This window comes from Melanerpes formicivorus, unplaced genomic scaffold (genome assembly GCF_026170545.1).
Source record: "Melanerpes formicivorus ecotype bairdi unplaced genomic scaffold, bMelFor1.0.p_v2 SCAF_1, whole genome shotgun sequence".
Classification (NCBI taxonomy): domain Eukaryota; kingdom Metazoa; phylum Chordata; class Aves; order Piciformes; family Picidae; genus Melanerpes; species Melanerpes formicivorus.
The window spans coordinates 69315235-69329847 of record NW_027142353.1 but is presented as its reverse complement, the minus strand read 5'-3'; the positions used below and the strand labels follow the sequence as shown (position 1 = coordinate 69329847).

Genomic DNA, 14613 nt, shown 5'->3' with positions numbered 1-14613 from the left:
GGAGAAATGATTTAAGCAGTTTAAGGTTAGCTAAGTCCTGTATGAAAGGGCATTTGCTGGTGCCATCTTTGTGCCACTCATTTAATTTAGTACAAAAGGCCAAATGTGGACAGGGGGAGGAAAGAGGTAAATATCCTCATGAAAGTCTCTACTGGGACTTCACATGCTCGTGGCTGAAGCACTTTACCTGTTGGGTTTGTACATGAAGGCTATCAAGGCTTGCCAACCTGCAGAGCCATTGCTGAATAGTCATAGCTATTTGTAGACACTTGCTGTTGCTTGACAGAGGCAGCAAGGTGTGCTTCCTGCTGTTCCCTAACATTGCTGTGCTCCAGGAGGATGTCATGGCTATGCTCTGTGTTCTGAGTGGCCTCCAAAGCAGTCTGTCACTGTCACTCCTGAGATGAGCACACAAGTTACTTGTTGTGTTCTCAAATACATGGTAGCACATTTCCTAAACGGGGGAACCAGAAAACTCCTTGTGTATCTTCTGTTGTTATGGCCTGAATGCACAGGGGCTCCTGTCTCTCACAGAGACTGCCACCCATCTGTCACTTGTGATGCCTGCTGCTGCTTTTAAAAGGCCATTTAGCTGGAAAGGCTTGGGATAAAATTCTGAAGCATTCACGATCTCAGCACTGGAATCCAAACTCTGTTAGGCTTTGCCAAAAGCAGATGGTCTAAAAGCTGTGAAATGTGACCAGATGGTAGCAGTAACTTTTCTCCCATAGCCTTTTGCTTTAATTCAGAGTTAAAAGTAGGGGGAGCTGGTCAGGTGTTAGAGCAAGTTTTGGATACTTCTCATACTGGGTTAGCAATTTTGTTTTGAAAATGTTTCTTATTTTTACTGTGATAGTGCTGAGGATTCCTGGTGCTTGGAGAATTGACAGTCTAAATCAGATTGCAGACAAAAGGAGCAGAAAGAATCCCACATGACTTTATGACTAAAATGGAGCTATTTACCCCTAAGCCAGTCATCATAAAGCCTCCTAGCAGAGGAGACAAACCTAAGCATTTCCAGGTTGTGATTCAGCTCATCCTAAAGTCAATGTCTAAACCAGAAGAATCACATCTTTAAAAGGCCTGTGCTTTCACTGGTGACTCAAATGAAAAGGAGCTTCTTCAGCTAGTTCAGCTGTATCTGATCCATGGTGTAAACATCTGCGCTGGGCCAGCTGAGCTTCATGGGGAAGAGAGCGGAAGGGAACGGCAGTATTTGGGATCGATACTATCAAATTCAACACAATGAACAGCATAAGGGACTCATACCTGCACCCACACTCTGCAGATAAGAAAGGTCCCTTGCAGAAGATAATATCTCTTTTAAGCAGAGTTTCAAATTACCTGTGAAAGTCTGTTCAGTTCAGGCTATTAAGAAGACAGAAGCTATTGCCATATTTTGATGTGCTTTGAATGAAATCAAAGACTTCCTGGCTCATTGCTATACTAATTAACTACTATAAACTTGACTCACAATTATGTAGCAATTGTTGTGTTGTAAAGCTCTTAGGAGACCCTCTAAAGCCCCCAGCAAAATAGCACACTAGTGGAATTAGTCTATATTAAGATTAGACCTGGAAAACTTCTGTTTCACTAGTACAAGTAATAGTTACTTTACTGTAGAGTCATAGATGATATTATTAGACTGCAAGTAAAATGTAATACTTGATATATTTAGCTGTTCTCTTGTCCTCATTCATAAACAAAGACTTTATTCCAAAGATTCATCCTTTCCTTCTCTCACCTGGTGTGAGGATTTCAATTTGCTCAGTGCTAGCAGAGAGACAATCATGTTACAAGAACACCTGAGAAATGTACCTATCAATGATCACTGCTGATAGGCCACTGAAGAGAAGAGCTGTCCTGGGGCAGTCTTCACTGACTTGCCTTATAATTGATTTTACATAAGAGAGAGTTTATCATCTAAGGACACAAAGGCTCCACAACATGCAATGACACCTGCCAAGGAGAGTGATAACCTGGGTTCCCAGCAAAAACTTGATTTTGAATAACCTGAAAAAGAGAAATCGATGTTTATTGCCAGCAACATACTTTTGCATGTCCATTTTGCCCCAGACTTTATCATAGAATCATAGAATTGTCAGGGTTGGAAGGAACCTCAAGGATCATGTAGTTCCAACCTCCCTGCCATGGGCAGGGACACCTCACACTACAGCAGGTTGCTTCCAGCCACATCCAGCCCAGCTGCAAAAACCTCCAGGGATGAGGCTTCTATCACCTTCCTGGGCAACTTGTGCCAGTGTCTCACCACCCTCATGCTGAAGAACTTCCCAACATCCAATCTGAATCTACCAATCTACCCACTTACAGTTTTGCTCCATTCCCCCCAGTCCTATCACAACCCAATATCCTAAAAGGTCCCTCCCCAGCTTTCTTGTAGATACTAGAAGGCCACAATAAGGTCTCCTTGGAGCCTTTTCCTCTCCAGACTGAATAGCCCCAAATCTGTCAGTCTGTCTCCATAGGAAAGGTGCTCCAGCCATCTGATCATGCTCATGGCCCTTCTTTGGACACATTCCAGCATGTCTATGTCTTTCCTGTAATAGAGGCTCCAGAACTGGATGCAGTACTCAAGGTGAGGTCTCACCAGAGTGGAGTAGAGGGGGAGAACCACCTCCCTCAACCTGTTCACCACAGTTCTCTTGATGCAGCCCAGGTTACAATGGGCTTACTGGGCTGCAAGTGCACACTTTGTCTCTAGATACTCTGTATTATATAGCAAAGTAGACTGCTTGACCTCTAGATCCTCTGTCTAGTTTTAAATCATAAAAGCCTGTAAAATAATTTCTACTGCACTTTCCATGAAGTCCCTTTGATCTAACTGAGTGAGGTTGGGTGTTAGGAAGAAGTTCTATAGAGAGAGAGTGATTGCCCATTGGAATGGGCTGCCCGAGGAGGTGGTGGAGTCACCATCACTGGAGGTGTTCAGGAGATTTGATGGGGTGCTTGGTGCCATGGGTTAGTTGTTTAGGTGGTGTTGGATTGGTTGATGGGTTGGACACGGTGATCTTGAAGGTCTCTTCCAACCTGGTTGTTTATTATTATTATTACTATGTTCCTCAAATAACAAAGACTGAGAAAGCAACCTGCAAGAAATGGACTTAATGCTACAGACCCTTGCAAATCTTGACTGTGTATATATGGTTGACAAGTGGAGGAGTAGGTCAACTCCAATATCACATAGGTCCATAAAAAGCAAATGCAACCTCCTGCTCCTGGTAAGAAGTAACTCTCCAGGGGGCAATTTATAGTTGTAAGTATATCTCAGATGTAAATACCAGCTGGGAGGGAAGGAAGACAAAGGAGCTAGATTGATATCAGTAATGCCCAGTGACAAGGCAAGAAACAATGGATGGAAAACACATCAAATTTGGTCTGTTTCCACCAGGAAACACTTCAATACTGTGAATGTGACTGCCTCTGGGCATACAGTGTAGGGTCTCCATCCCTGCAGATATTAAAAACCTGACTAGCCATACTCCTGGGCAACCTGTTCTAGCTAAGCTTACTTCAGCAAGGAGAGTTTGACAAGGTGATCTTAAGAGGTACTTTCCAGTCTGCACGATACTGTGATTCTGTAATTTGCACCGGGGCCAGCAGTGTGTCCTGGCAGTGATGATGGCTGCTGTGGACGTCAGCAGAGACGCACAGAAAAAGGAGCGGAGGCAACAGCCGCAGGTTGCAACAGCGGAAACTTCAGCTGTGTCTGAGGAAGAAGCAAACAACAACAACAACAACAAACCTTTTGATGTGGGTAGTAAGGCAGTGCAACTGTCAGCTCACCGAGATCGTGTGATCTCTGTCTTCAGATTCAAAGTTCATCTGGGCAAAATCCTGAGCAACCTAATCAGACTTTCATGTTGGACTGGAAGGCTTCTACAGATCCCTTCCAACTTGAATTGTTCTCAATTCTGTAGATTATCATTACATATAAAACCTGTGTGTTAGATGGAAATAAATGTGGGGTTTTACCTCTAGTGGAGAGCAGATTATTGCTAACAGCAGGTACAATGCATGGTGCGGGTTTGTATTGCATCATTGACCATACCTCTACTTGAAAAATAAGGATGGCAACTTCTCTAGGCTACATTCATGTTAATAAAAGACTCCTGGTAGTGAAAGCTTTAATGAACTTGTAAATACTAGCACGGAAGCACAGAGTCACAGAATATCTCCTGTTGGAAGAGAGCCGCTAGGCACCTTGAGTCCAGCTCTCTGCTCCTCACAGGGCTGCCTGAAACTAAACCACCATGCAACTAAATGTATTGTCCAGACACTCCTTGAGCTGTGACAGGCTTGATGGCATGACCAGTTCCCTGGGGAGCCTGTTCCAGTGACCAAACACCTTAGATTCCAGCCTGAACACAGCTTCATGACATTTTCTCATGTCCATGCTCCTCACTGGAGAGAAGCCTCCTCTGCAGCCTTCCTTGAGGAGGCAATAACTCCTGTTTACATACTGCCTTCCCTGACATGCACTGACTTCCACAGCTAGTGTGAGAACCAAAGTACTAAAAACTCAGCGTTCAGAAGACATTTTATGTAAGTGCACTAGCTCCTGATCTTGTGGAATCCTGTCCATGTAAACTCTCTTTAGTTTCACAGATAGCAAGGAAGTTCATGACATAAAACTAAAAACCTCCTGACTGGCTGAGCTAAATGTGAGTGTAATGAACTTGGAACTAACTGGAAATCGGGGCTCTTCTGAAGGAATGCTGCAGACCATTTTGCTTTGGGGCTTTGCATTTCAAGCCAATGACAGAGAAGCAGCAGCCGTTCCTGCTGCGCTGAAGGACAATTTCTCACAACAGTTTGATCTTTTCAGGTTTTCTGGTTCTGTCTCAGAAATCTCAGTCATCCGTGGGCAAACAGCTCCTTTTTAATACAAAAAGCTCTCAATTTAGATCTCTTTTACTGTCTGGAAGAAAGAGAATGCCAGTAATTTATGGCTCAGTGCCTTTCATTGTTTTGTTTGAGTTTGTGTCAGAGAAAAATAAATACAGTGGTTGGCTCAATTGTGTAGATAAAGCAAAGAGCTTCAATAGACTACCTCAGTAGTTCCTTCTGTTCACACTTATTGATCGTAAGTGACATTCTGGCTTCTAAAAGGAGGCAACACACATCTCAAACGTCATCATTCTCTGTGACAACAAGTATGAAGCTAGAAGCACAGGGCAGTGGTATAATGGGACCAAAACAGAGTAAAAGCATAATGAAAAGCTTTCAATTAAGGACAAGTTTAAAAAAGCAGAGACTCCTGAAATAGGAATCTCATCTCAGCAGTCACAAACCCAAAGCATTTTGATTCGAGACTCATTCTTTCCGTTTATAGCTTCTCACAAGTCTGACTCTGGTCTGACGGTGGATGCATTGCTCTGAAAACTCTGTCCACAAAAAGAATGGTCTGTGAGAGTTGTTTGTCTGCTGCTATCAGAAAATACACTTTGCCTTCATGTGAAGGCAAGTTTGAAAGGCGTTAGTATCTAAAAGAGAGAGATATGAATAGAAGAGTCTTGAGTAAAACAAGGGTTCAAACCATGTGTTTTATTCCAGTCTCTTGGTCACAGGAATCTCACTGAGCTGTGATGAAAAAATTAGTTACTGCACATGTGACTTTTTCCAGGTTTCTTTGCAGGTATTTGAATGCCCTTGAAACAGAATTTCAAGGGTTAACGTTGCTCCAAAGGTTATTGTGATACTTGAGCCTTAGCTGTACTAGAGGAAAAGAGGGTTGATTGGAGTGGTGAGTCAAAGGGAAGAAAGCGGTTGTGCCCAGAGGCACATTGCCCTGGTAAGCTGCCCGGACCTGTAAGTGTTTCACTCTTTCTTCGAGGAAACTGGTTTCCAGTCTTTTTCCATTTGTGGACCTGTGAGTGTGGGTATCTGTAAGAACTTGACACTAAGGAAAGCAGTTCAGCTCAGAGCTGGTTTTGACAGGCTGATGGGTAACAGCACAGGTACCCGCAGCTGTCTGAATCCCACAGGTCAAAAACTGCTAAGGCTGCAGTGTTTTATCTTTCTTTTGTAAATGTGTCTTTCCTGGTATTACTTTAATTACTGACTGTCAGGAGGCTTAGAATTGTGATACTGCAGCATTTTTAAGGCATGCTGTGTTGTTCTAGCATCGCCAGAATAGTTAGCTCCGTTGGATTTTTTCCCCCAGCTCAAAGTGATTTGTTGCAGTGAAAGAAACATAATACACATGCTAATGTGAGAAGACAGGAACTGAAATCATTTGCCCTCAGTCACCTAGTAAATCAGGGAGGAATCCTAGAATAGAATAGTTGTTGCTTCTCTCATATTCCTTTGCCTTACAGTCTTCAGTTAAATGCCCACCAGCAAAGGTTTTAAACACATGAGATTTGTGCTCCCTTCAGTTGTTAATTAACCCACAGTGCTGTGTGTAAAGATCACAAGTTTAGCCTTGTGTTTGTAGCAAGAGGGTAGTTCTGGAGAATCTTTCTCATATTTCGTTAATAAGAAATACAATGAAGAAATTGTTGTTAATTCTTGTTTTAATTCCTAAAAGGTAAAGATTGCATTCTGATCAGGTTTGTGAAAGTGGTTCTGTGTTTCCGTGAAGGTGAGCCAAAGAGGAGATACTAACGCTTCATTCACAGCTTGAAAGCTGGAATTAAGAAACACACTGCTCTAACTATGCTTTGTGCACTTTGTCTGAGAAACCCAAAGGAAAGTAATGGAGAGGAGGAAACAGAAGCGGGTCCCCCCTTGGGAGCTGGCAAAATAAAGGAACCTCCTTCAGGCTTTGCCCCATGGGCTGGGCTGACAGTGCTTTGACTCTGGTGAAAAGTGTTGGGCAAAAAGTCTGAAACCTAAACCACCCCAGCAGCAGCAGGCACACAGTTTTTGCCTGTTGGTATCTGTAGCTCTAGATGGCTTACTAAGAAGTGAAATGGGAGTGATGATAGGGGCTTTTTCAGATTAACAGGAAGAACTACTCCCAGGGGAGATCATGTTCTTTACAAGCATGTCATGTGTCTCTAATCCAGCTTGGGCAACTGGCTTTATTTCACCATCATTATATATCAAACCAGAAGTGTGTCTGCTTTGTGATTCACTGCCTAAATCCCTGTTTGTTAACTTCTGATCTTATATTAAGCCTATCAGTAGCAGGTCTATGTGTGCTGCGATGGCATACAGCTTGTTCAGGATGTTATTATAATTACAGCACTGCCACAAAACACTGATTCATATCTGCACTGTTTACAGGTCTCTGACAATGCTATTAGTTCAGTACATAATTTAGTAGTAAGTTAATAAAGAGACATTCACCCCATTAGGTAAAACATGCTTGCTTTGCAGACAGGCATGAATTAGATCATGAGTTATTGACTGCTTGCTCGGTCCTGGTTTGTGTTAGGAAGTTTGATCTTATTAACTCTGTTTGTCTGTGTATCTGTGCATATCATTTTTGAGCTACTGTGGAATTTAAAATGAAAAAAAAAAAGAAAAAGAAAACCAAAAGCTAGAATTGCCACAGGGGATCTGCAGGGGAAAACCAAAAGCAAAACAAACCAAAACATCAAAATCCGATTTTCATACATTAGAACTGAACGTGGCTCACCATGGCTTGGGGTTAACATCATCAGCTTACACCTCTTTCCATCAACAGAATATGTTACTGTGCCATTCTCTGTCACCCTCACCACTTCTCTTTTCTCCACCTGAAGCTTTTTTCTTTCCCCTTCTTTCCTTTGTGAAGTTTGCATTCCTTACTCAGTATTACATTCTGCCCCTGTACTCAGCACTGCTCAGGCCACACCTTGAGCCCTGTGTCCAGTTCTGGGCCCCTCAGTTTAGGAAAGAGGTTGAGTAGCTGGAAGGTGTCCAGAGAAGGGCAACAAAGCTGGGGAGGGGTCTGGAGCACAGCCCTGTGAGGAGAGGCTGAGGGAGCTGGGGTTGCTTAGCCTGGAGAAGAGGAGGCTCAGGGGAGACCTTCTTGCTCTCTACAACTACCTGAAGGGAGGTTGTAGCCATCTGGGGGTTGGTCTCTTCTCCCAGGCAAGCAGCACCAGAACAGTCTCAAGCTGTGCCAGGGGAGGTTTAGGCTGGATGTTAGGAAAAAATTCTTCCCAGAAAGAGAGATTGGCCTTTGGGATGTGCTGCCCAGGGAGGTGGTGGAGTCACCATCACTGGAGGTGTTTAGAAGAGACTGGCTGAGGCACTTGGTGCCATGGTTTAGTTGATTAGATGGTGTTGGGTGATAGGTTGGACTTGATGATCTCAAAGGTCTTTTCCAACCAGGTCAGTTCTGCATTCTGTATACAGAGCTCCAGTGTGTCTCTGTGCTTTTCCTACAGTGAAAATAATTTGGTAGACTGTAAAAATTAGTTTATGCAGTGCAAGAAAGGAAAGGGAAAGTATGTTTTAACAGATGAATTTTCATGCAGAGAGAACTGAATTTAATGGTAAGAAAAAACCTCCTCACTGGCTTGTGGCATTTCAAACTGGTGAATGTACAATTTTATAGACATTTTCTTTTGCAACAGAAAGGGTCAGTTTCTTCCTCCTACATGTTTCTGAGGTATTTTCCACTATTTGAAACCACTGCTTGCAAGTAACACTTAAGCAAAGCAGTGTGTTATTAGGACTTTAGATACACTGCAGTTCTGTAATGCCCACTGCACCAGGTATTCAGTGCAATGGTACTAAACTGGTTAACAGTGATCTCTTCCCAAGAGTGGCTTTAGTAATGAAGTTATAATTGCCCTAGAGCACTGCAGCAGCAGAAGAGCACCATGCAGCCAAATCCAGCTGATTATTTCATCAACATGTTTGCACTGCTACTGGAGTTACAAATTTAAATAGCTCAGTGATAATTTGCCTAGAGTAAGAGGCCTTCTGTGATTGCATACCTTAGAAACCAGCAGATCTCTATGGAGAGTGGCATTAGTCAAGGAAAACGTCTTTCGCATCTGCTTCTGTGCGTGACAGGTGTAACTCACTGGGGTACTGCTGATTTCTTCATTGTTTCAATTCCCACCAAACCTGAAAGAAAGGTTTTGGATGAAAAAGGAACTGACTTAAGCTATGATTGAAAAAAAGAAAAGAAAAGAAAAAAAATCTTTAATCATTCTTTAATAATCAGCAAAGATCTGATTCCAAAACTCCTTAGGAAAAGCTTGGTCAAGCTTTTGCCTCTGACGGCCAAAACCACTACTGCATGGTGAGACATTTGTTCGTGTGCTGGTCAAAATCTTGGCTGCAGTTGGAATAAATACTTTGGACTTCCAGACTTTAGCCAGACCCCATGTTCTCACACTTACTCATCACTTTTGTCACCTTCCTGGCTCCACTTCTAGACACTAGAGCAGGCATTGTAAGTGCATTTCCCAATGGCATGTGTCTTTTAACATCAAACTTGAAAGATATGTGAGTAGTTTGTTTGGATGTGTTGCTTACATCACCATTCTGCAGGTTGCTCTGAATCACACCATTACAAAAAGTAAGCTGGAGTGGAGTGGATTGGATTGGGTATATTGGATTGGATTGGGTATATTGGATTGGATTGGATTGGGTATATTGGATTGGATTGGATTGGATTGGATTGGATTGGATTGGATTGGATTGGATTGGATTGAATTGGTTTCTTCCTACTTCTGTTTGCATGCTGCTCAAAGTTTGCAGCTAGCTCTGAATGTGTAACCTAATGGTACTAATGCTTGGAAGCTGCAAGTTTCTTATTGAACTTGAAGTGCATGCTTTCCCCTCCATTATTTGCTTTTAATGCTGCAGCTTTGTTTGGAACAGCTATTCTCAATCAAACCAGAGCGGAAGGGAGGGTTGGAAACTTGTTAGTGCAAGCGTCTTGGAGGCAGGACTGCTTAGTTTTGTTCTCAACTCGCTCTGCTTGATCTGTGGCAACACTTGCCCTCTTTTGTGCTAAAGTTTCCCCATTTGTAAAATAGGAATACTGATCATTATCTTTGCCTCACGGGAGTTGTTGTGAAGTTTAAACGAGTTCATATTTGCAAAGCACTTTGAGAAGCCCAGATGAAAAGTGCTTGTAAAAATACAGAATCTGGAATTGCCTTCTGGGTTATCTGTTGCAACTGGTTTTCCTGCACAAACCTGAATATGCTGCAGACAGTGATAGTGTCAGTGGGGTGATTTTAACTACGGGTAAAGAACAACCGTGTCCTTGGGTGTATTTAGCAGGTAAAGCATACCTCAGTCCCAAGCAAGCGCCTCATCCTCCCCCAGGCTGGACCCACCGAGGCTGGGCCACGACATCTGCTCCTCCTCTGGGCTCTGGGCCTCAAAGCCACTGCATGGCACTGGAGCCAGCTAAACTGGAGGGTAAATCAGGGCTGAGAAGAAGTCTCTGCCCACTACCACACCTACAGAGGCTAGCCTGGGGCATCTTCCACTACCTGCAGAGCAGCCCTGCAGCTGGGAGGAGCTTTGCAGCTTCCTGGTGCCTTCATTCATCTCAGGATTCACAGGGTTTTGTTTTTCTTTCCCCTTTCTTCATCCCAGTACCTTACTCTCACAACACCCCACAGCTACCTACAACTCCTTTTTCTCACTCTTTGCCACTCTACTGTCCCACTTTGGCCTCTGGCTTTGAAGTGCAGACATGAATACTTGTTCTGGGCGCAGTGTTCCTTCTGGCCACCATTAGAGGCTGCTGCCTCCGCCGGCTGCCAGAGCCACCCAGATCAAGCCCAGCTGCCGTCGGAGTCTGGACGTACTGAGTGTTTCTGTGCTTGGTTGCTAGTGGGAGTAGTTCCAGAAGGAAAGCATCGTGCATGGCAGTGGCAGGAGACAAGACACAGAGAAACTGAGGATAACTGGGGAGTTAGAACGGACGGAGGAATGGAAAAATGTGGTAAGAGCAAAGGATACCAAAGCTGGAGATCAAGCCATGAGAAATGCAAAGGGAGAATAAATGCAGGGTGGGGTAAAAAATCCTGGGAGTGGGGGATAGAAAATAAAGCTATAGATCTGGTGAAAGAAACTAATAAAGAAAGGTTGAGAGCCTTCTGGAGCCGCCGCTTCATTTCAGGGAAGCTTCTGGAGCCCCTGCAAGCCCCGGTGTCCTGCTCATCCTTGCTAACCACCCTCTGCGTTCCTCCTTCCATTCCTGCACTCTCTTGCCTACACTTAACTGTCTGCTTCCTCTGCTGTTCCCCCACTGTCATGAGCTCCCAAACAAATGCAGACATTTAAGCAAAACCGTGGGGTCATTGGGCCTGCTTGGCTGATCAATTGCTGACTGGGCATTGGGCCAGCCTCTGCTGACTTTCATCTGAGAGCTGCTGGCCTAGACCACCTCACTCTCGTGTCTCTTCTTTGCTATTTCAAACCTATGGCTTTTAGTAAAGCCACACCTGATTTCCGGGAGGTTAAGGTGGGAATCTCCAGTCTGCTAGGCACAAAATGTCTTTTATGGGTTAAGAATTGCTTTGATTTGTCTTTTCATACTGGTGTGTGTAGCAAAGGGGAGGGCTCATCCCCATCCCAGCAGCTTTACCTTGGCGTGTGTTTGTGTATCGCAGTCCCTGACTGTACTTGAAGAGGGTATGACTTCTGCTTCGGGAAGAGGAATTTTCTCTTATGCAGGGGGCATTCCAAAAGGATTAATGTGTGAACTTAAACTCGGTGTGAAATTGCTGTAGGTGTGGCTTACCTAGCAATAGAGCTAATTTGCCTGGAGTTGTACTAGCCAAGCAGCAACTGCAGGCTCCATGTCACAGGAAATCATTGCATTATGCATTATTTAGAACAGCTGTACCTCCAAAAGCCTTGTACAATGATAGGATATCATTTGGCTTTCGGGGTCTTTATGATGAAGGGGGGGAATCTGTCCTCCTCTTGTAGATAGTTTTAGCCATGACTTTATGAAAAGTTTGTTCGAGTTCCTCTGTGTGGAAATCAAATGGGTGTCAGCTACTCGTCCCTCAACCCATGTAGCTACACCCTGTGAAATGAGCTACCATTAGCTAATAACCACCCCTTTTCAAAGTGCTTGGAAGATGTGACTCTTCTGGGAAGCATTAAAGCAAGTGGTGTTTTGCTACCCAGTCTGCACTGGGTTTGTCTGTGAAGAATCCTTAACCTCTCTGAATTTTAGGAGATGGAAAAGAAAGGCACTTTTTGGTGGTGTTGTTACTGGATCACCCTTCAAGCAGATGTGTGAGAAGCTGTAATTGTATAGGGGTTTTCAGTCCTAAGGTGAGGAGGGAGAGAATGACACTTGGAGCTGATGTGGAATTTACCCCCCTTGTTAGGTCCTAGGTATTACTGACCATGTTGCATGAGGCAATAATGAATCAACTGGAAGTAACAGCAAGTCAACTCCATACAGTGACCATTCACATGGTTTATGAAACTATAACTTTTATATAGCTTGCAATAAGAACAAGGTCAAGCTATTGATTTTGGAATTGGAATGATTTGTGATTTTGTGGTGGAAAGGCCCTTTACAGAGAAAATTCACCTCGAATTAACTGCTTAAAAAGTTTTGAGTTAAAACTCAGTAATTTCCACCAAGCTTAATGCATTTGGCAGTGGTACATTTTTGCAAGTTTTTGCAATATAGTTGACTTACATAGTTTCTATATTTGACTTGTAATTACTTAAATAAGCTATTCTTTAAGTCTCCCTTGCCCTGTGGGCAGCTCTCAGTGAAGTGGTGCCTGCATCACTGTATTTAATTTTGCTATCTACAAATTTCAGGTCTACAACCACTTCAGAATACTATGCTAAAGCTGAGCAAACATTTTTTGATGCAAAATGAGGTTGAAATTGCTTTTCAGTGGCAAATGGAAAAGAGTGAATCAGGCTGCAGTGGGAGCAAAATCACCTTTCAGCTCACCTTTGAAGGGAAACCTGCATTCACCATCCTTCTCTCTCTGGGGAACATAAGCTGATGTCTACCAGAGGAGCAATTAGACCATTTAGATGGACTCACCATGAAACCAATATATTTTATCTTTTATTCACAAAGTTGTTTCATTTCTTCAAAGACAAGTTAATTTTAACTGGGCCAGAGCATCCTTGCAGTCAACTTTCTGTTTCGAGAGTCAGGTGGAGGTTGTGGACCAGGGTCTCCTCTCTCTCAGTGTCCTGAGTACTGCCCAATGTCAGTCTTCCAGCAGAAGTTTCTTTTGTGGTTAGAATTTCCATAATACATTTAAAGGTTTCATCAAGTCAAAACAAGAAGCAGAAGTTCTTTCTGGCCTTCAGATCGAGGATGCTTTCCTGACTAATGGGAGACTTTGACTGCAGTTTAAGTGCATTACGCTGTACAAAGCACAACTTCAGCAGTGGGAGCAAGGGTCGTTGGAGCGTTTTTCTAGGAGCTTGTATTGGGTAACAGGGCAGCAGATTGTTGCTTTGCTTCTTTGTTTCCACAACCGGATCACAGGATCGCAGGATGTTAGGGATGGGAAGGGACCTCCTGAGATCATGGAGTCCAACCCCAGCTGTCTCACATTATTTTATTGCATTAAATCCTATTTTCATCTAAGGCATGTTGGAATGAAATGTATTTTCTGCTTGACTGGAAAAATTATTTTGCCTTAAAAAATGTCATTTTTGTCAGGAAAAAAAGGCAATAAAAAAGTAATAAAATCAACTTTGATCTGAACTGCAGTTTTTTTTCAGAGTTCAGTTATAAATCTGTAGGTGTTGCAGCCAAGAGGCAATCAGATAAATAGAAAGATGGGTGGTGATGGGTGGTTTCCATCTCTGGAGTCAGTGCTAGCAGTAGCTCAGCTGTGTGCCTTTGCCTGGAAGAGTTTGTCTAGCAGGGCTTCTTTTCTTACGATGGAAAACCAGTCACTAGACATAAGAGATTGTGTCCAGTTTCCTAACTAGAGGAGAGAAACAGAATGAGTAGGGAGCAATGTGGTTTTCCCTTCTGGCAAAAGGATTGGGGGAACATTAATGAAATATCCATAAGGAGGTGTCACTTGACTTGCAGCAAAGCTGTGGAATCCATTGACAGAAAACACTGTATGTGGGTTTTGAAAGCAGTCGTGGAAGGAGAATCTATCCAAGGTTATTACATTGAAAGAAAAAAACACAAAACGAAAGAGTCTCTCTGGTTCAGGGAAGTCCAGACAGCAGCAGCTGAACGTGTGGATAACTATTGTGTTAACACTTTGCCACTGTTGGAAAGGAGCAGCAGCCTGGCTGAAGCCCTCATCTGGATCATCACTTCATATGGCTTTTACAGTTTAGGTCAGTGAACAGCTTACTCTGCACATGTTAACTCCAGCCTTCCCCTGCAGTGTGGCTGCTCAGGTAGCAGGGACAATTGTTTCCACTAGGCAAGGGGCCTGATTTCTGCCTCTCAGTAACGATGCTGTCAGCAAGGCTCAGCTAGGAGGCTATGGTGCAAACCTCCTTGGTGTCTGTCTTGCCTTGATGCCTACTTGTATCTCTGCAGCAGTCCAGCTGACAGGAGCCAGTCTCTGACTTAAATCTATAGCAGAAGTTTTTGCACTGCAAGGTTGTGTCTGTTCTTTGATCTTTTCTCTTTCTGTTCCTGTTGGTAGCCAGTAATAGGCCCCCTCGTGAAATCAGTCACTGCATGGCAGATTTTTTGGGACCTTAAGGTAT

The 14613-nt window shown here is 43.5% G+C and overlaps 1 protein-coding gene across 28 annotated transcripts in view; it reads left to right on the top strand.

Annotated features, from left to right (window-relative positions):
- DLG2 (discs large MAGUK scaffold protein 2) overlaps positions 1 to 14613 on the top strand; it is a 1097405-nt gene that overhangs the window by 751463 nt on the left and 331329 nt on the right. The gene's annotated exons all lie outside the window — the stretch shown is intronic.